Source organism: Mytilus californianus, unplaced genomic scaffold (assembly GCF_021869535.1).
Source record: "Mytilus californianus isolate M0D057914Y unplaced genomic scaffold, xbMytCali1.0.p SCAF_1, whole genome shotgun sequence".
Classification (NCBI taxonomy): Eukaryota; Metazoa; Mollusca; class Bivalvia; order Mytilida; family Mytilidae; genus Mytilus; species Mytilus californianus.
Window position 1 is genome coordinate 4,027,708 of NW_026262581.1, and position 27,600 is coordinate 4,055,307.

At 32.1% G+C, this 27,600-nt stretch overlaps 1 protein-coding gene across 3 annotated transcripts in view; it reads right to left on the reverse strand.

Moving 5' to 3' along the window:
• LOC127739366 (protein kinase C delta type-like) overlaps positions 1 to 27,600 on the reverse strand; it is a 99,164-nt gene that overhangs the window by 66,380 nt on the left and 5,184 nt on the right. For 2 of the 3 annotated variants that reach the window (XM_052251090.1, XM_052251066.1), the window contains exon 2: positions 4,655 to 4,814. The gene's annotated coding sequence lies outside the window, so the exon portion shown is untranslated. Of the gene's footprint in view, positions 1 to 4,654; positions 4,815 to 16,029; positions 16,192 to 27,600 lie in introns of those variants that run through there. The other variant, XM_052251074.1, reaches the window with a different exon arrangement.

Genomic DNA, 27,600 nt, shown 5'->3' on the forward strand with positions numbered 1-27,600 from the left:
TTACAATCAATTTTATAAATATCTTGCAAGAACTGTACACTTGAGAGTGCTTACAATGCAATTTTCTATAGAATAAACATTTCTATCTAGCCAGTAAGGGATATAACTCCTGTAAAAATAATTGACCAGTGCTGATTTTCCATTCTGTCTCACAGTGCAGACATAAGCCTTTAATATAATTTTTTTAACAATCCTACAAGAAATGAAGGCTTGTGAGGGCTTACAATGCAATTTTCAACATGATTAACATTTTCAAGGGGCATAACTCTTTTCAAAAAAGGCATCAGTATTGATTAATCTAATTTGTCCAAGACATTGCTGATATAAACCTTTGATATAAATTTAATAATTATCTGGCAAGAATTGTACACATGAGAGTGCTTACAATGCAATTTTCTACATATCAATTAATATTTTCAAGGGCATAATTCTATTAATAAACTGTTAACACAGAGATATGTCTTGCCTAATTGTTATTTTGATAATGCAAATGTTGAAATTAAAATAGCAATACTTTAACATGTAAGTTATGCAAATATTCAAAGTCAATGAACCATGACTGAAGGTACAGGGCTAAACAATCTCCATGGAAATGAGATGTGCCAATGCTAATACAACTGCAAACCAAATACCATTGACTTTTCATAAGTCGTTCCCTTTAAACAAACCTAAACACAAACATTAACTTGTAAACTATGTAAAAGTTTCAAAGTCAATGAACCATAATTAGGGGGTGGGGTTATATAATCTCCATGGAAATGAAACTTGCAAATGCCAATACATTTGCATACCGAATATCATTGACATTAGTGGTTCATCTTAAACTAACCTAATCACAAACCAATACATGAAAACTAAGCAAAAGTTCCAAAGTCAATAGACCATAACTGAGGGGTAAGGACCAAATATTCTCCATGGAAATGAGATGTGATAATGCTTATACAACTGCATACCAATTATCATTGACCTACCACTAACAGTTACCCTTAAACTGACCTAATCACAAACTAATACATGAAAACTAAGCAAAAGTTTCAAAGTCAATAGACCATGACTGAGGGGGCGGGCCAAATTATCTCCATGGAAATGAGATATGCCAATGCTTATACAACTGCATACCAAATATCACTGACCTACCACTAGTGGTTCCCCTTGAACTGACCTAATCACAAACTAATACATGTAAACTAAGCAAAGTTTCAAAGTCAATAGACCTTGACTGAGGGGGCAGGGCTAAGTAATCTCTATGGTAATGAGATGTGCCAATGTTAATACAACTGCATACCAAATATCATTGATCTACCACTAGTGGTTCCCCATAAACTGACCTAATCACAAACTAATACATGTAAACTAAGCAAAGTTTCAAAGTCAATAGACCTTGACTGAGTGGGCGGGGCCAAATAATCTCCATGGTAATGATATGTGCCAATGCTAATACAACTGCATACCAAATATCATTGACCTACCACTAGTGGTTCACCATGAACTAGACCTAATCACAAATTAATACATTGTAGACGCCGCCGACGCCGGAAACAGCATACCTATGTCTCGCTTTTTGACTCCGTCAAGGCAAGACAAAAATAGTTGATCAGTACTGATTTTCCAAATTGTTCAAGATATTGCTGATATAAACCTATGATATAAATTTCATAAAAATCTGGCAAGAATTATACACATGAGAGTGCTTACAATGCAATTTTCTACATATTAATTAATATTTTCAAGGGGCATAATTCTTTTAAAAATAGTTAATCATTACTGATTTTCGAACTTGTCCAAGAAATTGCTGATATAAACCTATGATATAAATTTCATATAAATCTGGCAAGAATTGTACACTTGAGAGAGTTTAAAAGACAGGACAAACCCCTTGTATTACTTTGTACTTTGATTTGTTTGATTGATTGATTGATTGATTGGTGTTTAATGCCACTTTCAACACTATTGTGCTATTTCATGGCGGTCAGTTTTTATTGGTGAAGGAAGCCGGAGTACCTGGAGAGAACCACGGACCTTCGGTAGGAAAACTGACAATCCTAGTCAATTAAGATTGGAGCCGAGTGCACCTGCCCTGTGCGGGATTTGAACTCACTACCTCAGTGTTGACTGGCTAGTGATACAGTAGTTTGACTACTGAGACCACTCGGCCACCGAGGCCTCCTGTAACATGTTGCACTGCAGATGATATGATTATTTTAGCATTGTAAAGCATTTCTCTTCCTAGATGCAAAACTATAAGGACAGGGCGGTTCACAGATATGTCAGTAGAAAGCACAAAAAGGGCAAAGGGGAGTTGCATTCCACTATTTTGGACTAGCTGGGACGCTATAGACAAATATAAATATAGTTTTGATTCAATCATAATAATAATAAAAACTTAACACAAATTTCATCATTTAACTATTTCAGTCTGACACGTGGTCATAATGAAGTATTTGTGGTTTCCATTTTATAAAATCAGTCTTCAGGCAGGCAAAAGATTATTCAGTCAGTAAAAAGATTTCTTATTTCATATTTTTCCCCAGTCCAATAAATTAAAAGAGGTTGCCTGACGATGGGCATCAAAAGCACTTAAAACTGTCAGCCCAACATTTTCAAAAATTCTATAAAACATATTTTAAAACTCATTGAAGCATCAAATTGAGAACAAGGTCAACAGGTATTTTAGATTTCAGATGAAAAGTGATGAGCATAAGGCATCAATGCATAAAATATAAATACCATCTGAAATATATATCATGTTAACTATTTTACCCATTAAATGCAGAAAGAACATACCTTTCAGAAGCATAAGGATAGATGAAAAAGTCATCAGTATATTAATGTAAAATACAGCCTGTGGGTTAAACATGTCCAAATTGTATTGAACATTATAGCAAATATCATTCCAGATTTTTTTCTACAAGCCAAATTCAATGTAAAAACTTTTCAACAATGAACATTATTTTCATTGTATTGCTTAGAGCTAAAATTGATTTTTCAAGATAGACTCTATACATGTACATGTTTATAGATAGATTGATATGTTAATACAACTTTTATTCTCACCTCATTTACTATATTCATATAAATTTTAATTCAAACTGCTTTATTGCATATTAAAAGAGATATTCTATTACTTTTGATGTATACATAGTATAAACCGTTGTGTGACAATGAAACTTAAATAAAGTGGAATGTACATTGGAAAAGGAAGTTTTACTGTCACATGTGGTGGGTGGATTAAACAAAGTTCAGTCAGTTAAAAACAAAACGGATTGTGCATATCATTCGAAAAATTGATTTAAAACATTTCCTCTTTAGATCACTAGATATGATACAAAAAGTATGTTACTTAGAGCATGTCTTATCTAGGTTATTAAAATTTTTGAATTTCATCTAAAAATATCTCTTTCTTGTGATCTTTTAAGATGTTATGAATGATAAAATTCAACATTATGTTCTATCTTAGAATTATGAGCATTTTGTTTTGTGAGACAAAACATAGTTGCAAATAATCATGATGACATTGGGATAGTCATCAAACTTTAAAATAAAGTTTTTCAATATTTGTTTTATTTTTTCATTCCCCTTTCAATTATCCCTATACAGTTACTATATAATGTATTCCCTCTGGTGCAATGTTTCTACAGCAATTTGCAATTTTATTTCATCTATCTTCATTATATCTAATTAATCAAGTTAACTCCACTGAATTTCACCCAAAATAAGCTGATGAGAGAAATACTTGTATGTCAAGACTGATCGATTGTTGGTTATGTAATGTCCAGTGGCAAATATTTCATTCATTTTCAGGACAATTGTATGTCAAGAGCATATCAGTATAAAATTATCAATTTCAAGTTGTCGCAAGATTTTTGTAAAAAGGGCTACAGGGTTTTATCATTGAGAGGTAGCTATTCATCCCGAAATATCTATAGGAAAACAATATAAAACACTGAATGTCCTAATATAGTGAGAGCATTACATGTTTATATGCCCCTTCCAAGTCAAGAATCTCATCGCTGGTTGTGTATAGATACCAGTCCTGTCTTTTGTTGACAACCTCTTAATGCCTTTTTTGCTATTAGTTTCATTGTCCCATTGACATACGCCGAACATCCCTTTTCATTCATATAAAATTGTATCTTCTTAACATACTTCATATTTTCCGTTACACAGAAGTCTGATGAAGTCATACTTTCTGTTGATAACTTCCTTGAAGAAATATTCAATGAATTTCATATCATATAATTATATTATGGGTAATTCAATGTTATAATTTATTGTAAATCATCTTTATCTTAATAAAATACTTTGATGTTCCTTATTAATGGACAAAGCTTAAATTTTAAAAGGACTTCCTTCTATAAAGCTTTTGAATGGAGTTATGCCCAACATTCTACAGAGTAAAGGCTTTTTTTAAGCCAATACTGTCCTGGTGTGGACAAGTCTGAATGGTTTAAAATATCAGGCATTTAATCACTATTGTAAGCTTAACCTTCAACTTTAAACTACACATCTCAAGTTTAAGGAACTGTAAGGTATCCCACTAGGAGTTAAGTCAGCGGAGGTAAACATGTCAGCCCTTAATTAAAGGAAAGTAATGAACTAATATAGCATATAATTAAGTTGGTCTACCGAACTCTTAAATTAAAATACACCATACCTTTATAGAAAGCTAATTAATTGTCAGTTTGATGTTCAGTAGAAGCATGGATGTTAATGTCAACACATGGGTTTATAATGCTAATTCCATACAAACATCTATCTGCTTATCATTTTTTCTTATTCCATTTTCAAATAAATATTTCTTCTACATCATAAACCTGAAAATATACCAAAATAATATGGTTATATTATTAATTCTTAACCAAACTATGACAACTTTTTGGGATATTGTCACCTGTCCAGATGCCTATGGGAGAGCTAAAATTTATAGACGTTGCTTCCTGCAACAACAAAAAAGAAGCAGTTATATGTGATGCCATTTGTTATAAGACATAAATAAAAACTTCCATGCTAAGTGGGTATAATAAAATTTAAAAGTATTGTCAAACAGAAAGTGACTTCCTGACAGATCAGGAAATTGTTTACACAGTACAACTCATCAATATACAATTCCAGAACAAATACCACAGCATTCCATAATACAGAAGCTGGGAAATGTGTAAACACAAATTATATTCTCAATGGTTGTAATACCATTCAAAGAATCTTCAAACAGGAAGTGACTCTTAGGATGATCTGAAAATCTTTATGCAATACAACTAAACATTATATGGTTCTATACCAAATATAAAAAAAATTCTGAATACAGAAGTAAGTAATGTGTAATGAAAATTTAGGACAGAAGAACGGAGGGGCAAGGTCATTCCAGTTTACCACTCATTTAGTGAGAAGGGGTATGATATCAAGGTCTAAAATAGGTCCCTATTAAAATTAGATATAGCAAGAGTGAGTTGAGGTGAATGAATTCCATAATCAAAGTAATGCAGGTGTCATTTCACTTTTAATAATTTTTACCACATATTTGACTTAAGTGCTGACCTAAGCAGGTATAATACAATTAAATTTTATTATATATAAAACTAAGTATTTCATTCCCATTGGAATGAAGTATATCCTTGATTTTTTTTTTTTTTTAATAGTCTATACCTTAAGTTTCTTTGGTACTTCAGAAAATGGTTTTATAAGCAAATACTAGAATCCTGCTGAGAAACACAAGCAATTAAGGTGATTAAAATTCCAACAGTGTTTTGTTAAGCCTGATACTTATCAATAAGTTTGAGTACTTGTCCTTCTTCAATGTTTATATTCCATGATATAATGAGATAATTATACGATTATCTTCTCTTTATCATACAACTAAGTGATAGCTTTTGGCATTCATAAGTACTCTTCGTATGCTTTTAACATCACTTATTTAAGGCAAGCTTCCAAACATGTTCTGCAATTATACTGAAAAGAAAAGAGGTGGCCGTGAACAAATCATTTCCAGTATTAATACCCCAATACTGCATAATTGTTCCTGGTCCATGAAACCTTTTCCAAAAACCTTTACTAAATCTAATGCAGCATCAACTGCCTTCAACCTTTCATTCATCTCAGTCCACCCTCAACCCAAGAAATAATTCAACTGATTCATATAACTATATGCATTTTAACATTCTACGTAAATAGGTATCTTTGTTAACTACCATTCCGTGAAATTTCTATTTAATGATTGTCCTGAACATGTATGATATTTACCACTGGATGTTAAACAACCAACAAGAATCAATCCAGTTCATAAATTCAATTATGTAATTTTACTAAAATTAATAAGTAACAACTACCTTATCCAAAGCTCTATGACCTTAATGGTTTAATCCCTTATGGTTTGGGTAGTCTCTGAACATATATATTTTTGGCTTTCCAAACTTTTGTTTTGGTTTGATTGAGCATGCTGGGAGGGGGGCTTGACAATCAAAAATTACAAGTGTTCGAGACAATTAGGCCTCTTATTATTTTATGAAACTCTATGACTGGCAAAAAGTAACAGGTACACCGTACAGCAAAAGGAACTGTTTTGTTTTACTTTGAAATGGGTGTGATTGCAGACAATATTATCATTGTCATCCCTCTATTAGCTATATTTCAATACATGGTTTTAAGCACATGTGACAAAATTCTTAGTGTATTTCAAAAAGAGACTTATTCAAACAGAAAAATATTAATTTTCCATAAAAATTTTAAAATCTGTTATTCAGAAATTTTGATACTAGATTAAACTTTGTATGCATTTTTCAAGCATTATACATGCTAAATTGACAACAACACTTAAGTAAACTGCGACTTTTATTGGTCGACATGTAATCGGCGTCTTCAGGACCATTATACATGTACAAACAAAACTGTCACATTAATAACGATGTAATATTTATAACCAAATTTAGATAAACTCATGTTGTATATATATGTGCATTTATGTGCATTACTGATAAACCTGTGTGACTATATTTATTTAAAAAGGTATTACCTGTTGTACAGGGAATGAAATAGATAAAACAAAAATCAGAAATAAAACACTCCAACAGGTTACAGGTTACAATATGAATAAAAGGTAATGTGGGGTGTACCTAAATGAGACAACAACCCAACGACAAAAAATACCAAAGACATCTAGGGCACAAAATACAGTCTTCAAAAATAGACAGGTGTCTATTAAATATCTGGAGTTATATAAAAGTTTTGAATAATTCATACACAAATAATCACAGACCTGCCATATACACTTAAATTTCTAAGTGACAAAAAAAAACATTAAGATATGACAAAAGACAACCATTGGTTAGATCCTGACTTGGGAAAGACACGTGAAGATATGACAGTCACAGGGTTGAACTAGGAATTTTCTTAGATGTCAACCCTCCCTTTGTAATCTTGATCAGTGGACTAGGAAACTGTACATTAAAAGAACATAAGATAAAATGAGTACAGATAAAGTATTCAAATCTAAAGTGGAAATAAGTGTCCATAAATGATCTACTTGTTTTTGAAACAGCCATAAAAATCCTTATTACCCTTAAACTGCATCAGTGCACATTATCTTAAAACCAAAAATTTCATCACAAGGTCAAAGGTAAAAATGTAAAGGTCACAAGAAGGTCAACAACAATGAGACAAATCATATATAATATTTTTCGGTGATACACAATTGAAATAAACACCTAGCTAAAAAGCAGAAAAATCTCTGGCCAAAACAAAGAAGACGAGAAAATTATGACTATTTACAATTGTCGTGACTATGGCTGGATGACTTCATTACAAAAATTGCCCAGTTCAACCTGTTGGAAGAAAATATTACGTTTATTGAAATTTAGACTTCAATAAAAAATAAAATGCTCCGCAGGGCGCAGCTTGATACGACCGCAGAGGTCGAACCCTGAACAGTTGGGGCAAGTATGGACACAACATTCAAGCTTGATACAGCTCTGAATTTGGATTGTGATTAAATATTTGACACAGCATAGGTTTCAGACACAGAATGAATGTGGTCTAAGAACTTAAAAATTTTAAATTGGACATTCACCTATTATGGTCCAATATCCAAAATCTAAATACATGGTTAGATTCAGCATATCAAAGAACCCCAAGAATTCAATTTTTGATGAATTCAAACAAAGTTTAATTTTGGACCCTTTTGATCTCAATGTGGACAAAGTTGATAACTGGGCCCAAAAATCAAAAATCTAAATACATGGTTAGATTCAGCATATCAAAGAACCCCATATATTCAATTTTTGTTGAAATCAAACAAAGTTTAATTTTGGACCCCGATTTGGACCAACTTGAAAACTGGGCCCATAATCAAAAATCTAAACTCATGTTTAGATTCAGCATATCAAAGAACCCTAAAAATTCAATTTTGTTAAAATCAAACTAAGTTTAATTTTGGACCCTTTGGACCTTTATGTAGACCAATTTGAAAACGGAACCAAAAATTAAGAATCTAAATACACGGTTAGATTCGGCATATCAAAGAACCCCAATAATTCAATTTTTGATGAAATTAAACAAAGTTAAATTTTGGACCCTTTGGACCTCAATGTGGACCAATTTAAAAACGAGGCCCAAAATCCAAAAACTTAATACACGGTTAGATTCAGCATATGAAAGAACCCCATATATTCAATTTTTGTTGAAATCAAACAAAGTTTAATTTTGGACCCCGATTTGGACCAACTTGAAAACTGGGCCCATAATCAAAAATCTAAATACATGGTTAGATTCAGCATATCAAAGAACCCCATATATTCAATTTTTGTTGAAATCAAACAAAGTTTAATTTTGGACCCCGATTTGGACCAACTTGAAAACTGGGCCCATAATCAAAAATCTAAACACATGTTTAGATTCAGCATATCAAAGAACCCCATATATTCAATTTTTGTTGAAATCAAACTAAGTTTAATTTTGGACCCATTGGACCTTTATGTAGACCAATTTGAAAACGGAACCAAAAATTAAGAATCTAAATACACGGTTAGATTCGGCATATCAAAGAACCCCAATAATTCAATTTTTGATTGAAATCAAACAAAGTTAAATTTTGGACCCTTTGGACCTCAATGTGGACCAATTTAAAAACGGGGCCCAAAATCCAAAAACTTAATACATGGTTAGATTCAGCATATTTAAGAACCCCAAGAATTCAAGAATAAAACCCCATTGAAATTGATCAAGAAATAAGCAATTTATACGAAGTATATTCTTTTGCACAATACTGTGCAATTGAATATTTCTTGCTATTGCGCAATACTGTACAATTGACAATTTCTTGCTATTGCGCAATATTGTGCTATTGGATATTTCTTGCTATTGCGCAATACTGTGCAATTGAAGATTTCTTGCTATTGCGCAATACTGTGCAATTGAAGATTTCTTGCTATTGTGCAATACTGTGCAATTGAAAATTTCTTGCTATTGCACAATACTTATTGTATAATAATTTACACATCCTGTTTGGTGTGCATCTCCTACCATATCATTATTATTTGCTTTTAAATATAAATCAGAAATAACCAACTTAAAATGGAAAATTTTAAAAGAAAAAAAAAAGGAAAAAAAGAAAAAAAAAGAAAAAAAAAAAAAATCCCCCCCCCCCAAATTTTTTGAACCCCCTTATGATTCATCACCCCCAAACTCAATCCCAGCCTTCCCTTTGTGGTATGGTACCTTGCAGTACAATTTCAGAGAGATCCATACACTTGAACACAAGTTATTGTCTGGAAACTAGAAAAATGCTTACTTTTGGCCCCTTTTTGGCCCCCAATTCCTAAACGTTTCGGGCAATTACCCCCAAACTCAATTCCAGCTTTCCCTTTGTGATATGGAACCTTGTAGTACAATTTAAGAAATATCCAAACACTTACACACAAGTAATTGTCATGAAACTAGAAAAATGCTTGTTTTTTGCCCCTTTTTTGGCCCCTAATTCCTAAAATTTTGAGGCAATTACCCCCAAAATCAATTACAGCCTTCCCTATGTGATATGGAACCTTGTGGTACAATGTCAGAGAGATCCATACACTTACACACAAGTTATTGTCTGGAAGTTACAAAAATGCTTATTTTTGGCCCCTTTTTGGCCCCTAATTCCTTAACTGTTGGTACCATAACCCCCAAAATCAATCCCAACCTTCCTTTCATGGTATAGAACCTTATGGTAAAATTTCATGGAGATCCATTCGCTTAAACTAAAGTTAGAGTGCGAAAACCAATGTGTCTTCGGACGACGCCGGACGACGCCAGACGACGACGACGACGACGCCAACGTCATACCAATATACGACCAAAAAATTTTTAATTTTTGCGGTCGTATAAAAATCAAAGACAAAACTGAATATTCAAGTCTTGAATCAAGTTATATAATAGTTCTAGAAACACTTCTATCCCCCATGACAGTATATCTATTATACAAATGCATTAGCTATCAATATAAAAAAAATAGGTAGTTATTATTAGCAAACCATGTAGGAGTACTGTAATTATTCAATCTTCATTTAACATAAGAAATAACTAATAAATGAAACCTACCTATTTTTTTAATTAGTATTACTATAATCTCAATGTACTCAATACAGTGCATATTTCTCTAATTAATCCAACAATGAACATGATCTGCTATCATACACTGAAACGTTTATTCTGTCCTCATTATTATAGATAGCTTAGAATTCAGAGCTTTATATTGCTAGTCGTAATTTTATAGCACCTAATAGTAAATTAGCTATTGGAAACAGATCTCACATTTACACATTGACACCATTAAACAAAGAATTTTGCAGCCAGACCTGACAAACAGTCATAATACTGAGGCTTTTTCCATAAGTTCGTAATTCAATAGAAAGCATATTCAAACAGTAAAGTGAAATGAATTTTCCAGTAAAATCTCCTTTGGGTATAGTTTATTGTATTTATTTTGTTCCACAATGTCAAGTTTTCTGTTTATTAAAAGTCAATTTACCTGTCTTTCACAGATTTTAGTAACAAACAATACTTATACATAGAAAGCAGATTGATATTTCTAAAATGTTTCCTGAAATTATAACAGCTATTCAGAAATATGAAATATTAGGGATTCATATTGGCTTATACAATGTATATTGATAAAAACATCATATTACAGTTAACCACTCATTGTACAAAATAGCAACAGTAAACTTCTAGTCAAAACAAAATGTATATCAGGTGAGGTGTGCCTAATGACAGCTGAAGTATATAGTGTTACCATGTCTATCTTTCTTTCTGCAACCATATACAAGGTAGTGGTTCAGACTATTTTTGTTATGTCTGCATGAAATCGCTGCAGAAAATTAAAATCATGCTGCAACTCAAACATATTTTTTTTCTAACTGTTCAAAGAGACTAATTTGGAAATGGGTCAAACAAAAGAAGAATGTGTCAAAACACTATAGATGCCCCAACTTCAGGAAAAAACAAAATTATCGGGAATGACAAATGAAAATTATCAAAACATGAACAATTAATTCACATTTTCAGAATAGAATCTATAAAAATATATCAATTTTCATGGAAATGCCAATAAACCCTATCTGAAGAATTGTGATGACAAATTGAAGTCGTTTCTGAACAAGGTAAAACTATTAAATTAAATCAAAGGGAATAAGTTGGGATAAACAAAATGGACCAGAAAATAATACTCACATGCATTTCTAGATATAGTCTGCCTTCTTTATCTCTTCTTTTATCTCAGAGTTAAATGTCTGTCCCAATTGATAATTTTTTTGTTTTATTTACTCCTAATATCTCAAAAAATTATGTTATCTCAAGGTATCAGTCTGATCAACTTTGAGATAACATGAGCCCACTTAATATTGCTACAAGATCTAACAAAGTATGCAACTTTTTGTGTGTTGACAGATTGGGAAGGGGTACAAAAATATGACTTCTTTCAATAGGAATGCAATGATTTTGTATCCAACCAAAATACATCAATATATAAATATTACACATAGCTGAGAGAGTGATAGAGCAGATTGTTGCCCTAAGAACCTAACTCTTATACTTTTCATGATAACAGCCAACAACTGCAAAAAATTGAAAAGAAATCTTTGTTTCAGGGGCAATCACTCCAAAATGAATAATTAAATTTTTCTCCAATTTTCAGGGTGGATAAATCTTCTGATGCAGATCACTTCAGGGTATATAGATATTGTTTTGATGGCCATCTTTTTTACCTTGTCAGTTTCTTTCTAATTGCAATAGTTTTAGAAATATTAGCCAAAACTGTAGTTTGACCCCTTTGTTCTATTATAAGACATGGCGGCCATGTTGGTTGATCAACCTGGATGGAAATCACAAACTTTGGTTTTAATCCATTGACGACTTTTGGAGATTTTTAAAGAAAAAAACCTAACGATGGACGAAAAAGTGATGGGAAAAGCTCATCACATGACGCTTTGGGCCAGGTGAGCTAATAATAATGCGTTACTATTTATTATAACATGGTATTTAAGAACAAAACTAGAAAGTCAGTGCCACAATTATACCTTTTGTTAAAAACATGAAACTTGGACACCTGCGCAAGTTGATATACCCCCCAAGAACTGCAAAGATCCTATGTTTTAAATCTCACAGTGAATCAATATCAATTTCCTTTATGACAGGAGACAAGATGCTAATCCAGTATGAATTAATCATTTATTTGTGTAAATTGGCAAAGGACCGAAAAAGATAATAGATTTCTGACCAATAATTACTGGCAGTTATTATCCTGGCATTTGAACAAATGACTTGGTATTAGGTTTTTCAGGAGAAGTCTCAGATAAACAGTTTCTTGGGCGACAGCTTTTCAACTGAACCAATATTACAAGACATCCATAATGGTCAAATCAACACCACATAAAAAATGGTCTCCACTTACTAATTATACTACAAGCTAAGGTTTCATATTATTCTTTTTCTCAAAGAAAAATATTGGGGAATGAAGAAGAAATCAGACACATAGTCAGGTGTTTCGTAAAATCAATGAGCATTTTGAACATTCCATTACTATTCTGTAAAAAAAAATATCACTGTAGGGTCACAAAAGGGGGAAACAAATAATCCTACAAATAGGGTCTCCCCAAGATAAGTTGATTTTACTAGTGTTTCTCAATTGGATTTATGCAGGTGTCAATTCTATAAACCTTAAAGGCGGAGACAAATTTTTAGAGGAGATTTGGCGTAAAACCTTCTTCAACTGTTTATATGTAATATCCCTTTTTAAGTATCATTATTAATATTTTTTAGTTAAATCTTACATTCAAATGAATTTAATTTATCATCACTAATGAACAAATTAGCTAAAACAAGTGACATTTAGTTAAGCACACTGCATTCCATATTGTTTGAACAATCAATTTGTTGACCAAAAACTGTACGGTTAAGTATCCATCTTTTCATCAGACAATCAAACTTAGTCATAGTTAAGGGAATTAGAGAAATAAGATTTTTTCTCAAAATTTGGAAATCAGATGCTCTGCCAGGAGACTTGGTTTCTAAAGTAGATATTCAAATTCAAAAACAAGTTTAACTGTGAGTTATTGATAACAAATGATACCCAACTTTAAGTTATCGGTAAATATGAAGTTAACATGTCATAGATGTGAAAACACACCACACAGTATAGATTGCTCACATGAGGCTTGTTCCTAAATTTCAGAAAGCCCTGATAGGGAGGTCCTGAGAAAAATTCCATGAAATTTTATACATGGCAATAATGTGTAAGAGTGTATGAGTATTGGGTAAATAGGAAGATGTAGAGCGATGAATTTGAAAATGCATCAGAACATATAGCTAGCTCACTTAAAACTTGATACAAACTTTCTGGAAGCTCTGAGTTGTAGTTAATGAGAAAAGTGCAACAAACATTTTATGTGACAGCTGACAATGGTAATCAATCTGCACTATTATAGTATAAATATTTCGAGGTTTCCTCCAATATCTGAAGAGTTGAAAACTATCATTGTGTACTCTAAGCAAATTGTAATCACAAACAAAGCATTCATTAATATTCATACATTTTATGGTACATTCTAAACATCAGTTTCTATTAGTTCTTTATTTAAATAAGAAAGTCTATGTCAATGTCTGTACTACATCCAATCTATTTGAAATATGATAGGATCATACAGAGTTGCACATGAAAATAACATTCAAACTGGTTTTTTTTTTAAAAGAATCAATTCTAAAGTGAGGGTATTCTTATTGAACCAAAGTTTAAATGAACAAGTGAAACTGCGAGCTATTGCTCACTGATGATACAACCACCCCAAATATGCATTTGTTGTTGAGTGATGAATCTGAAAACACATCACACGGTATAGCTGACTTATATAAACCCTGAAACCAAATTTCAGAAATCCTTATGATGTAGTTCCTGAGAAAGATGCGACAAAAAATGCGGGGGTATAATAAAAATGAAAATGAAACATTACATTCACAGTGAATCCCTGGCCAATATCTGGTTTACATGGTTTAGTGGTTAGCATTATTTTTTGAAAGAAAATCGAAGTATTCTATATGGACCACTACAAACAAATGTAACACTACTGAAAAGAAAAAAAATACCATAAACCTATAGCACATGCCCATTAATGTAATTTATCATCCATAAAATTGAGAGGTAGAGGGTATCCAGCCTACTTTTTGTCAATTTTTTCATGATTTTAAAAAAGATATCTGAATAAAGTGAGTTCTCGACCCTTGGAACCTCCAACTGGACCAGCCAATGTTTAGAAAGGACAACTCTTTATATATTATAAAGGATGTGATAGCTATCTCACACAGGAAGATCTGACAAAGCATGTATCTTCAAGATGGATAGCTTTGTAAGTAATTAAAATAGAACATTTTACTATAGGTGTTTGTATATATTTCATTTTAAAATCCTGGAAGGCAGTATAATAATACTTTATAAAGACATTTTTATTTTCAAACTCATTTCTTCTTCTGGACATGAAGTAGTATTCACATGACTAAATTATACGATGAATTTATCATAATTATTCACTTTGATAAATGTTTTCATTGATTTTACCGGGGTCATTAATAATTTTCTAACAAAAATCAAAATATTGATAGTTTATAAGCTTCAATAAAAAAAAAATTGCTTAAAAAAACAGCAATTTTTCATTAGGAAATTTCTTTCAACAGGTATTATATGGTGATATCAAAACTTTGATAAATTGATATAAGTTAAATTTAAAGAATGGACTAAAATATTTGTTTGACATTTCATAAGTTATATGATGGTATTTTTTCGCCATGACACAAATTTATATATATAAAATTATTCATAACATAAGGTTTCTATAATATACATGTATGTCTCATATATTCATGACTTGTATCAGTTCAGTGTCATGATTTGTGGTTTTAATTTTTTTTTTTTGTACCTATACAGAATAATTTTGTTGCTTTTTAATTAATTACTCTTCCTGCTTTTTAAGAGTCACATATTCTTGGTTTTCCATTAGTTCTGTTTTTTCTAACAAATTTATACAAAGGAAGTTCGTAGAACTAAATAATAACACTGAAAATATTAATACAGTTTGATATATGCATTTTAGAAAAAAGAAATTATTCCATAATTTGGATAACAAATGTCATTGCTCAGAGTGAGGTCTACATACATATTTTCAAACATGTCAAAAGAAATCACATATTCCTTTTTGTGTCACAAAATACTACCAGTATAAGAAATAGAACTAAAAAGAAATTTATGAAATTTATCTATAAAGTAACAGGTCAGCAACCCTCATTTCTTTTAAAGACATCAAAGTAACAAACATATAGTACAGTTACTTTTGAAAGAAATAAACAGTGCACAATTCAATATGAACAATATCAACATGAAAACCATTTTGTACATTTGTAAAAAGAGTTATTTTAAAATCTTTAAAGTGCATTTATTCTTATCATAAGTAGATATTACTTACATACTTACATTCACTGTAAATTAGCTTCATTACAAGCTCTAACATTCACACTTACCATTCAATCAGATCCAAAAATCATCTAAAATTATGTCTGATAATGAAATGTATTCCCTAGAATTACAATAGTTGTGTTAATACACAATTAATCCTTTCTTTCCTGACAAGTAACCCACAGAGGTATACAATTATATACAGGTAAACTCTGAAAAGATCAATGGATTATATGGTTATCATTATCTTGGTGTCTTTTAAGGGGCTTTCTCAAAATACATTAATTAACAAAATTATGAGAGTGAAGGGGTTTTCTCAAACTTTAAACTGTAGACAGTGAAACCTAAAAACTTTATTATTTCTTATAAATCTATTCAATGTTTGATTTTTCAATTCATGATACAGAGACACAAGTTTCTTTACTAAAGCATACAGTGTATAAATATCTAAATATATCATAAACATATCTATAAATAGCAATTCTATCTTTGTTATACTTTACTTCCCCTGCTTGGCAAAAAAAGAAATCCTGCAGAGCAAAATAATTAAAAATAGATCTATAAATTTTAAAAATTAAATTCTAAGTTCCTCTTTATCCAATCAGTGTACTTGAAGTGAGACTTGTGGATTTCAAGTCATACAATTTCATGATTCGAGATTCAATGAAGGAAGAGAACATTTCTGCAATAAAGGGGGAACTACAATGGTGTATAATGTCATTTAAAAAATCTATTTCTCTTCTTGCTACACAATATCAAACCAAACTAGCAGTACTTCAAGCAAAGTTCACAAAAGGATATCCCTCCACCGTCACCCCAAAAAAAAACAATGGGAAAATCTTTGATTGGCTAAGGGGAAACCCAAAAAACAAAGTTTTTTAAACAATATTGATTATTCAAGAAAAACTGAATTTGTTAGGGTAACAGTAAAATATTTTTTTTCAGTCAGGACTGGACGTGTCTGTTTTTAAAGATGTTATTAAATATGCTACTAGATTAGAAAAACTTTAAGGAAAAAAAATCAATTAGATGTGACTTTAAGATGAAGAACAGCTATATATCACTTCTTTCCAACAAAACTAAGTCAAATGTAACAAAGATAAATAATTGTAAATTTACATCACTAAAACAAATGTTCAATAGGATGTTTCTGATATAAACAGTAAGTAACCTTCAATCCAAATCATCTCCGGGATTAGGAAATAAATGAGACAAAAATGTTTATTTAAAACTTTTTCAACAAATCATGAAAACTTTTCAGTGATAGTTTTCGAAACATGTGCAATCTCTGTTATTCTATAAAACAGAATGGATGAATCGTTTTTTAAAGCTTAATATATATTTGATAATGACAGCCATACTAGTCAACTGTTGAAAAAAAAATATTTTGAATAATGTTATATCATCATATCACAGCATATTATTTACAATTCATTGTTAAAAATATCATTTTACAGTTCAAAATATTAAATGTGTTTATCAATAAAGAACAAAAGTAAGTTAAGTATCCGGTCTAACTTAAAAACATCAGGCTATGTCTGGAATAAAATCATGAAACAAATATAAATGGGGAATGTGTCCATGGGACACAGATGATGCCCCCACTTGCATATAACATTATAAAGGGACATAACTCAAGAACCGTAGAAGTGACGCTACCCAAATTTGTACTTGATCAGAGTTTTGTGGTAATAAGCATTGTGTATAAGTTTCATAACATTTGGTTGAGGCAAACTTAAGAAAGAGAACGGAAACGAAAAAATTCAGCAATTTTTTCCATTTGTAAAGGGGCATAACTCTAGAACAGTAATAGTGACGCCACCAAAATTCAAACTTGATCTGTGTTTTGTGGTAATAAGCATTGTGTATAAGTTTCATAGCATTTGGTTGAGGCAAACTAAAGTTAGAGAATGGAAACCAATTTTGGGACCTACGGACAGACAAGGGTAAAACTTAATGCCCCCTCCCCAACGGCGGGGGCATAATAAAACTGCATTAAAAAGATAGTAAACTACATTTTTTATCTACATGTCACTGTTCAAATAAACTTATTTGGAAAATATCAAAAACTTGTTGTCAAAAAATAAAAGATACCTCAGTCTCACCCTATAATATAACAACTGAGGTATGAGAAATAAAAATTACCAAACGGTGAAACCAGCAACAAAAAGGTGCATTTTTCATAATAGAATCCAACAATATAAAAAATGTGCATTTGTAGTATATCATGTTTCATATAAAAACATCACTTACCCATATAAGAAAGTGACTTAGTAATGAACTGGGTCAAAATTTGAAGGTTATAAAGTGTTTTTGCATATCTTGCCATTAAAGGAGCATGAAATCTTACAGATATGTGATTTATATATGTTGGTTCAGAATTTAACAAAGGATGTAAACTTTTTAGTTCAGAAAGGGGTGCATTATGGTACAAAAACTTAACTTCTAACCTGTGTTTGATTTTCTACAATGTTTCCAAAATTTCACTTTATCAGGTGAAGGCTAATTGATGTCACTGTACAAAAACCAAAATGGAGAAGATAGAAGGATGGACAAAAGTAACACCAAATGCTTTAGTTCCCTAATAACATTCACACAGAAAGTATATCACAAGATCAAGTATGTGTTTCTTTGCTCAGAAAAGCTATTCAATTGCAAAAAATAATTTAGGAAATTCTTTTTCTAAAGTTGGATATGAAAACATCACTTATACCTGAGGATAAGAATGAAATCATCAAGCTTAATCAAACTCTTAAGCACACATTAAAACAGTCATGCTCCTCTCAAAGCAGCTTTTACAAATAAGGAAAGACAACTCTGATTAAATAAAATACATTGCTTTCTAATGGACTTGTTTTCAGTAATAAAGTTATTAAATGATCCACTAGATCAGAAAATATAAGTTAAAGATACAAACCAGATGTGACTTTGAGATGAAGAACAGCAAGAAAAGTGCTGATCCTTTGCTTCTGGTTTTTTCAAATGTGTATACAGATTTTGGCCTTAAATTAATAAAGCATATTCCTTCATGATAATGCTTCTGAAATTATATCATTCAGGAAAATTTCGGACAGGACGTTATTGGACCCTATACAGTAATAAGTAATATCTAACCGAGAAGACCAGACATTTCATGCAATGTATAAGAAAACCTTAACTTAAATCCCAAATATTAAAAAAAAAATTATAAACATGTATTAAAAAAAAACCAAACTTTTCATTGATAATCTTTTCAATTTCTTTTATTCTTAAGACAAATCAGATAAGCACTTTACATCTGGTATAGACACTGACTTTTCTATTGTCAAGGACTGTATGTAGACTCTATATCATATCTGTCTAGTGTTTTTTTTAATAATGTATCAAAATGCATATACTAAAAACACCTGTGCGATAATGGTTAAAACAAGTTTTGAAACTTCCCCCAGGTTGAAACAAAATATTGAAACCTCCAGGAACAAGTGAAATCTTTTGATTTATCAACATTTAGACAAGGAAGTAAAAACTTAGCGGTATATTTATTTAATATGAAATTAAAATCCAAGGACCATATATAAATACTGTCTAAAAAAGAGGGAACTCATTTTCAATTTTATTTTTCTGGAAAAACAATTACATGTATATACAAATTGTTGGTTGATTATTTGCTACAGAGCCTGTTTAGTACAGTTACATTTATTTTCATTGATTTTTTAAAATTTTTGGCTATAATTACCTCCAGGTTGAAGTTAAATCACATTTAATACTTTTTCTTACCTTTAAAGGGGCATTAGCTGTCAAATTCATGATCACTGATTCATAAATCCAAATTGCAAAAAGTCCAAAAGAAACAATTAACAATGCATGGACTTGTTATAATGTATCAGCATTTCGTGCATATTTCAGACTCAACATCATCTAATCAACCATCCAGATGACCTCTAAAGATTGTGGATGGTCACACCAATGGATATATACATAAAATACTGTAAATTAAGAAATTATTGTGTGCATTCATCATTGTAATTTTTGAAGGATGGACAAAATGTGAGATTAATTATTGTGATTTCCGGAAAATCTGCATACATAGATATAGGAAGATGTGGTATGAGTGCCAATGAGACAACTCTCCATCCAAGTAACAATTTATAAAAGTAAACCATTATAGGTCAAAGTACGGCCTTCAACACGGAGCATTGGCTCACACCGAACAGCAAGCTATAAATTTAAAGGGCCCCAAAAATTACTAGTGTAAAACCATTCAAACGGGAAAACCAACAGTCTAATCTATATAAAAACGAGAAACCAGAAACACTTATGAACTACATAAACAGACGACAACTACTGTACATCAGATTCCGTACAGATATATATATATATATATATAGATCTGATATCAGATATCAGAGTGCGATTTTTTATTATTGCGATATTCACTCAGTCGCATTATTCCCAATAATTTCTGAATTGAAAGTTAATATATATAGACAGACAAGCATGTGCAATTGTATTAAGATGATTTTTCTAGGTCTGTTTGATTTTATGTCATTGAATAATAAACTGTTAACACAGAGATATGTCTCACCTTTTTGTACTTTTGATAATGCAAATGTTGAAATTAAAATAGCAATACTTTAACATGTAAGTTATGCAAAACTATTCAAAGTCAATGAACCATGACTGAAGGTACATAGCAAAATAATCTCCATGGAAATGAGATGTGCCAATGCTAATGCAACTGCATACCAAATACCATAGACTTATCATAAGTCGTTCCCTTTCAACAAACCTAAACACAAACATTGACTTGTAAACTATGTAAAAGTTTCAAAGTCAATGAACCATGATGAGGGGGAGGGGCTATATAATCTCCATGGAAACGAGACTTACAAATGACAATAAACTTGCATACCAAATATCATTGACTTAACATTAGTGGTTCATCTTAAACTGATCTAATCACAAACTAATACATGTAAACTAAGCAAAAGTTTCAAAGTCAATAGACCATGACTGAGGGGGCGGGACCAAATATTCTCCATGGAAATGAGATATGCCAATGCTTATACAACTGCATACCAAATATCATTGACTTACCACTAGTGGTTCCCCTTGAACTGACCTAATCAAAAACTAATACATGTAAACTAAGCAAAAGTTTTAAAGTCAATAGACCATGACTGAGGAGACGGAGCCAAATAATCTCCATGGAAATGAGATATGCCAATGCTTATACAACTGCAAACCAAATATCACTGACTTACCACTAGTGGTTCCCCATAAACTGACCTAATCACAAACTAATACATGTAAACTAAGCAAAAGTTTCAAAGTCAGTAGACCATGACTGAAGGGGCAGGGCCAAATAATCTCCATGGAAATGAGATGTGCCAGTGCTAATACAACTGCATACCAAATATCATTGACCAACCACTAGTGGTTCACCTTAAACTAGACCTAATCATTAACTAATACATTGTTGACGCCGCCGCCAACGACGGAAACAGCATACCTATGTCTCGCTTTTTGACTCCGTCAAGGCGAGACAGAAATTGTAAATCATCATTTTACCTGTATATGATTGATTTTCAGTGGGCTGAACCAGTCAAGGAAATGGTTTTTCCTGGTGGCTCCCTTGTTTCACTTTTTGATACTGACATTCTTATCTTTTTAATAAATAAACATGCTTAGCACTTGGGTACCCAATCTGCAGCTATTAGGGTTAAGTTAAAGCTTGTATGAATACAGATTTAAATGAGGTAGAATTATTGACATGCCAGCCAATGATAGATTAACGATGTTTTCAAGATTATTTTGACAAAATTGAACCAAACTGACTGCTAATAGCAAAACCATTTTTTCAATATTCAACTTTTATAAAATGTTTGAAACGAAAAAAATCATACTTTAATTTTTTGTCTGAATCGTAGTTGATGCCCCTTTGAAGCAGTTTTTCTAAATCATAATTCAACAAAATTGTTACAAACCAAAAATTAAAAAAAAAATAAAATATAAGAATATATTGTGCAACACACCAGAAAAACCTAAAAAATCAAAGTGCTTGTGAACATTGAAGGGTAAAGATTGCTTTTACAGTTTTGAAAATTTAAAACATTGAATCGTAATTATCTAGGCAAATTATAAATTTGAAATGGAGTTATCTTCCTTTGTTGATGATAAACCTATCTGTATAACAGATTCATAGGCCATACATTACTTATGAAATTTTTTATAAAAAAAGTTTTTCTTGGAAAGTATGGTAATTCAAATACACATCATATTGTAACTTGAATATTTCAGTATAATATATATCATTAATAAATTGAATGACACTGACCGGATAGGATCTGAAGAATGATCTCACTCACTGTACTATTTTGTTTACTGAAAAACTGTGGAAGAGACAGATATCAGTCAGTACCATAAGGATTTTGATTGCATGTTATGCAATCTTTACCACCAAAACAACCAAAAACCAGCTAAGGTCAACTTTTCCTGAAGGGGAGAGTTTAATCTTTAGTTTTAGTCAAATTCCCAAAATTCATTATCAATGAGTAATATTGTCAGTGTTTAACTATACTGGTGTATTTATAAGTTGTGGTCAATGAATCTAATGTTCTTGTGTATCATCTATCAAAGTATACTGTAAATTCAGAAATTATTGCGTGCATTTATTATTGCGATTTTGTTATGTTAGACTAAAATGCGATTTTGATTTTTGCGATATTGAGAAAAATCCTGTTTAGTTCATATGAAAAATTTCAAAATGCGAGTTTGAATTATTGCGATTATTACCTTGTCGCATTTTTCGCAATAATAAAAACATCGCAATAATTTCTGAATATACAGTAACTGGGCTCTCTCATTACATACAATTCTAAAGAAGACAAAAAATAGTACAGAACAGAAGGAAATAGTAACTAGAGGCTCTCAAGAGCCTGTGTCGCTCACCTGATTCTACTTTGGTTTTGGAAATCATGTAAAAATAGATTAAAATCATAACAGATACCCTAATAATGAGTGAGGCCAAATTTGGTTTCATATTGGTCCTGTAATTTAATAAAAAATCCTGGTGGCCATCTTCAACAGTAAATCGGCAACAAAGTAGCAACACTTAATCAGCACCTCATAAGAAACATTTATGCCATGTTTTGGTTTCATTCCATTCAGTGCACCTCTAGAAGAAGCATTTGTATGTATTTCCCATAGGGTCTTATGTTAAAGGAAGTCCCCCCATTAACGGCCATCATGGATGAAGGATCAGCTTCAAAGTAACAAAACTTAGTCAGCACCTCATAAGGAACATTCATGCCATGTTTGGTTTCAATCCATTCAGTATGTGGTTCTCTAAAAGAAGACATTTGTATGTATTGTCCATAGGGTCCTTTGTTAAACATTGTCCCCATCTGGCAGCCATCATGGATGAAGGATCAGCTTCAAAGTAACAACACTTGGTCAGCACCTCAAAAGGAACATGCATGCCATGTTTGGTTTCATTCCATTCAATGGTTCTCTAAAAGAAAACATTTGTACGTATTTCTCATAGGGTCCTATGTTAAACTAAGTCCTCCGCTGACGGCCATCTTAGATTATGGATCGGCTTCAAAGTAACAACACTTGGTCAGCACCTCAAAAGGAACATGCATGCCATGTTTGGTTTCATTCCATTCAATGGTTCTCTAAAAGAAAACATTTGTACGTATTTCTCATAGGGTCCTATGTTAAACTAAGTCCTCCGCTGACGGCCATCTTAGATTATGGATCGGCTTCATAGTAACAACACTTGGTCAGCACCTCATAAGGAACATTCATGCCATGTTTGGTTTCATTCCATTCAGTGGTTCTCTAAAAGAAGACATTTGTATGTATTTCCCATAGGGTCCTATGTTAAACTAAGTCCCCCGCTGGCTGCCATCTTGGATTATGGATCAGCTTCAAAGTAACAACACTTGGTCAGCACCTCATAAGGAACATTCTTGCCATGTTTGGTTTCATTCCATTCAGTGGTTCTCTAAAAGAAGACATTTGTATGTATTTCCCATAGGGTCCTATGTTAAACTAAGTCCCCCGCTGGCTGCCATCTTGGATGATGGATCAGCTTCAAAGTAACAACACTTGGTCAGCACCTCATAAGGAACATTCTTGCCATGTTTGGTTTCATTCCATTCAGTGGTTCTCTAAAAGAAGACGTTTGTATGTATTTCCCATAGGGTCCTATGTTAAACTAAGTCCCCCGCTGGCTGCCATCTTGGATGATGGATCAGCTTCAAAGTAACAACACTTGGTCAGCACCTCATAAGGAACATTCTTGCCATGTTTGGTTTCATTCCATTCAGTGGTTCTCTAAAAGAAGACATTTGTATGTATTTCCCATAGGGTCCTATGTTATACTAAGTCCCCCGCTGGCTGCCATCTTGGATGATGGATCAGCTTCAAAGTAACAACACTTGGTCAGCACCTCATAAGGAACATTCTTGCCATGTTTGGTTTCATTCCATTCAGTGGTTCTCTAAAAGAAGACGTTTGTATGTATTTCCCATAGGGTCCTATGTTAAACTAAGTCCCCCGCTGGCGGCCATCTTGGATTTTGGATCGGCTTCAAAGTAACAACACTCGGTCAGCACCTCATAAGGAACATTCATACCATGTTTGGTTTCATTCCATTCAGTGGTTCTCTAAAAGAAGACATTTGTATGTATTTCCCATAGGGTCCTATGTTAAACTAAGTCCCCCGCTGGCTGCCATCTTGGATTATGGATGGGCTTCAAAGTATCAACACTCTGTCAGCACCTCATAAGAAACATTCATGCCATGTTTGGTTTCATTCCATTCAGTGGTTCTCTAAAAGAAGACATTTGTATGTATTTCCCATAGGGTCCTATGTTAAACTAAGTCCCCCGCTGGCGGCCATCTTGGATGATGGATCCGCTACAAAGTAACAACACTTGGTCAGCACCTCATAAGGAACATTCATGCCATGTTTGGTTTCATTCCATTCAGTGGTTCTCTAGAAGAAGTTCAAAATGTAAAAAGTTAACGCCGACGACAGACGCCGGACGACGGACGCCAAGTGATGAGAAAAGCTCACTTGGCCCTTCGGGCCAGGTGAGCTAAAAAGGAAATGTTAGATATGGTAGCCTTCAATAATTCATTAATCCTTAAAGCTTCTAGGGTGTTTGCCTCTCGACCTGTTTGAGGCTTTTGGTCCAGTACCATGGAAACCACTTCCGTGTACATTGTCAACAGAATCTTGTTACACCAATCGATATGTAATGTAAGTCAGGGTACTATGCACAGGTATAAAACTATAAATAGCTAGTTGGCTTTTGGTAGAAACCTAACCAATTTTCAATATTTCCAAATAAAATAAAATGCTTCGCTGGGGCGCAGCTTGATACGACCGCAGAGGTCGAACCCTGAACAGTTGGGGCAATTATGGACACAACATTCAAGCTTGATACAGCTCTGAATTTGGATTGTTATTAAATATTTGACACAGCATAGGTTTCTGACACAGAAAGAATGTGGTCTAAGAACTTGATTTTTTTTAATTTACCTATTATGGTCCAATGTCCAAAATCAAAATACATGGTTAGATTCAGCATATCAAAGATCCCCATATATTCAATTTTTGTTAAAATCAAACAAAGTTTAATTTTGGACCCCAACTTGGACAAACTTGAAAACTGGGCCCATAATCAAAAATCTAAACACATGTTTAGATTCAGCATATCAAAGAACCCCAAGAATTCAATTTTTGCTAAAATCAAACTAAGTTTAATTTTGGACCCTTTGGACCTTAATGTAGACCAATTTAAAAAACGGGACTTAAAATTAAAAATCTTAATACACGGTTAGATTTGGAATATCAAAGAACCCCAATAATTCAATTTTTGATGAAATCAAACAAAGTTTAATTTTGGACCCTTTTGACCTCAATATGAACCAATTTGATAGCGGGGCCCACAAATAAAAAATCTAAATTCATGGTTAGATTCAGCATATCAAAGAACCCCATATATTCAATTTTTGTTGAAATAAAAAAAAGTTTAATTTTGGACCCCAACTTGGACCAACTTGAAAACTGGGCCCATAATCAAAAATCTAAACACATGTTTAGATTCAGCATATCAAAGAACCCCAAGAATTCAATTTTTGTTAAAATCAAACTAAGTTTAATTTTGGACCCTTTGGACCTCAATGAAGATCAATTTAAAAAAACGGGACCCAAATTAAAAATCTAAAAACACGGTTAGATTTGGCATATCAAAGAACCCCAATAATTCAATTTTTGATGAAATCAAACAAAGTTTAATTTTGGACCCTTTTGACCTCAATATGAACCAATTTGATAACGGGGCCCACAAATAAAAAATCTATATACATGGTTAGATTCAGCATATCAAAGAACCTCATATATTCAATTTTTGTTGAAATCAAACAAAGTTTAATTTTGGACCCCAATTTGGACCAACTTGAAAACTGGGCCCATAATCAAAAATCTAAATACATGTTTAGATTCAGCATATCAAAGAACCCCATATATTCAATTTTTGTTGAAATCAAACAAAGTTTAAATACTGGACCCTATCTTGGACCAACTTTAAAACTGGGCCCATAATCAAAAATCTGAACACATGTTTAGATTCAGCATATAAAAGAACCCCAAGAATTCAATTTTTGTTAAAATCAAACTAAGTTTAATTTTGGACCCTTTGGACCTTAATGTAGACCAATTTAAAAAAACAGGACCCAAAATTAAAAATCTAAATACACGGTTAGATTTGGAATATCAAAGAACCCCAATAATTCAATTTTAGATGAAATCAAACAAAGTTTAATTTTGGACCCTTTTGACCTCAATATGAACCAATTTGATAACGGGGTCCAGAAATAAAATATCTAAATACATGGTTAGATTCAGAATATCAAAGAACCCCATATATTCAATTTTTGTTGAAATCAAACAAAGTTTAATTTTGGACCCCAATTTGGACCAACTTGAAAACTGGGCCAAAAATAAAAAATCTAAATACATGTTTAGATTCAGCATATCAAAGAACCTCATATATTCAATTTTTGCTAAAATCAAACAAAGTTTAATTTTGGACCCTTTGGACCTTAATGTAGACCAATTTGAAAACTGGACCCAAAATTAAAAATCTAAATACACTGTTAGATTCGGCATAACAAATAAATAAATGTGATCAAAGATTTTACAAATCTAATGTGCCATACTGTGCAATTAAAGATTACTTCTTGAAATTTTTCAATATTTGAAATTTAAAAAAAATAAAATTTGAAGAATAATTCTTTTTAATTTCTGAAATCTGAAATGAGAAAAAATTGATCCCCCCACAATTTCTTTTAACCCCCCCCCTTTTTTCCCCAAAAAAATTCTTTCCCTCAAGATATGGTCATAATCTCAATTCAAATTTCCAATGGAGTTGGCAACCATAATTACCCATTTAAATTTACCATAGTGCTAACTTAATCTATTTTATAATAGAATTAAAAATATAGTGTCAAATCTTTCATATGGATTTTTTTGTTAAAAAAAAAGATGCAACATTTGCAGATATTTTTACTGGTCTTCCTTTAGTTATGCATTTCTTTAAACATAATTTAAAAGCAGTGTAAGGGAAGTAACCAAAACG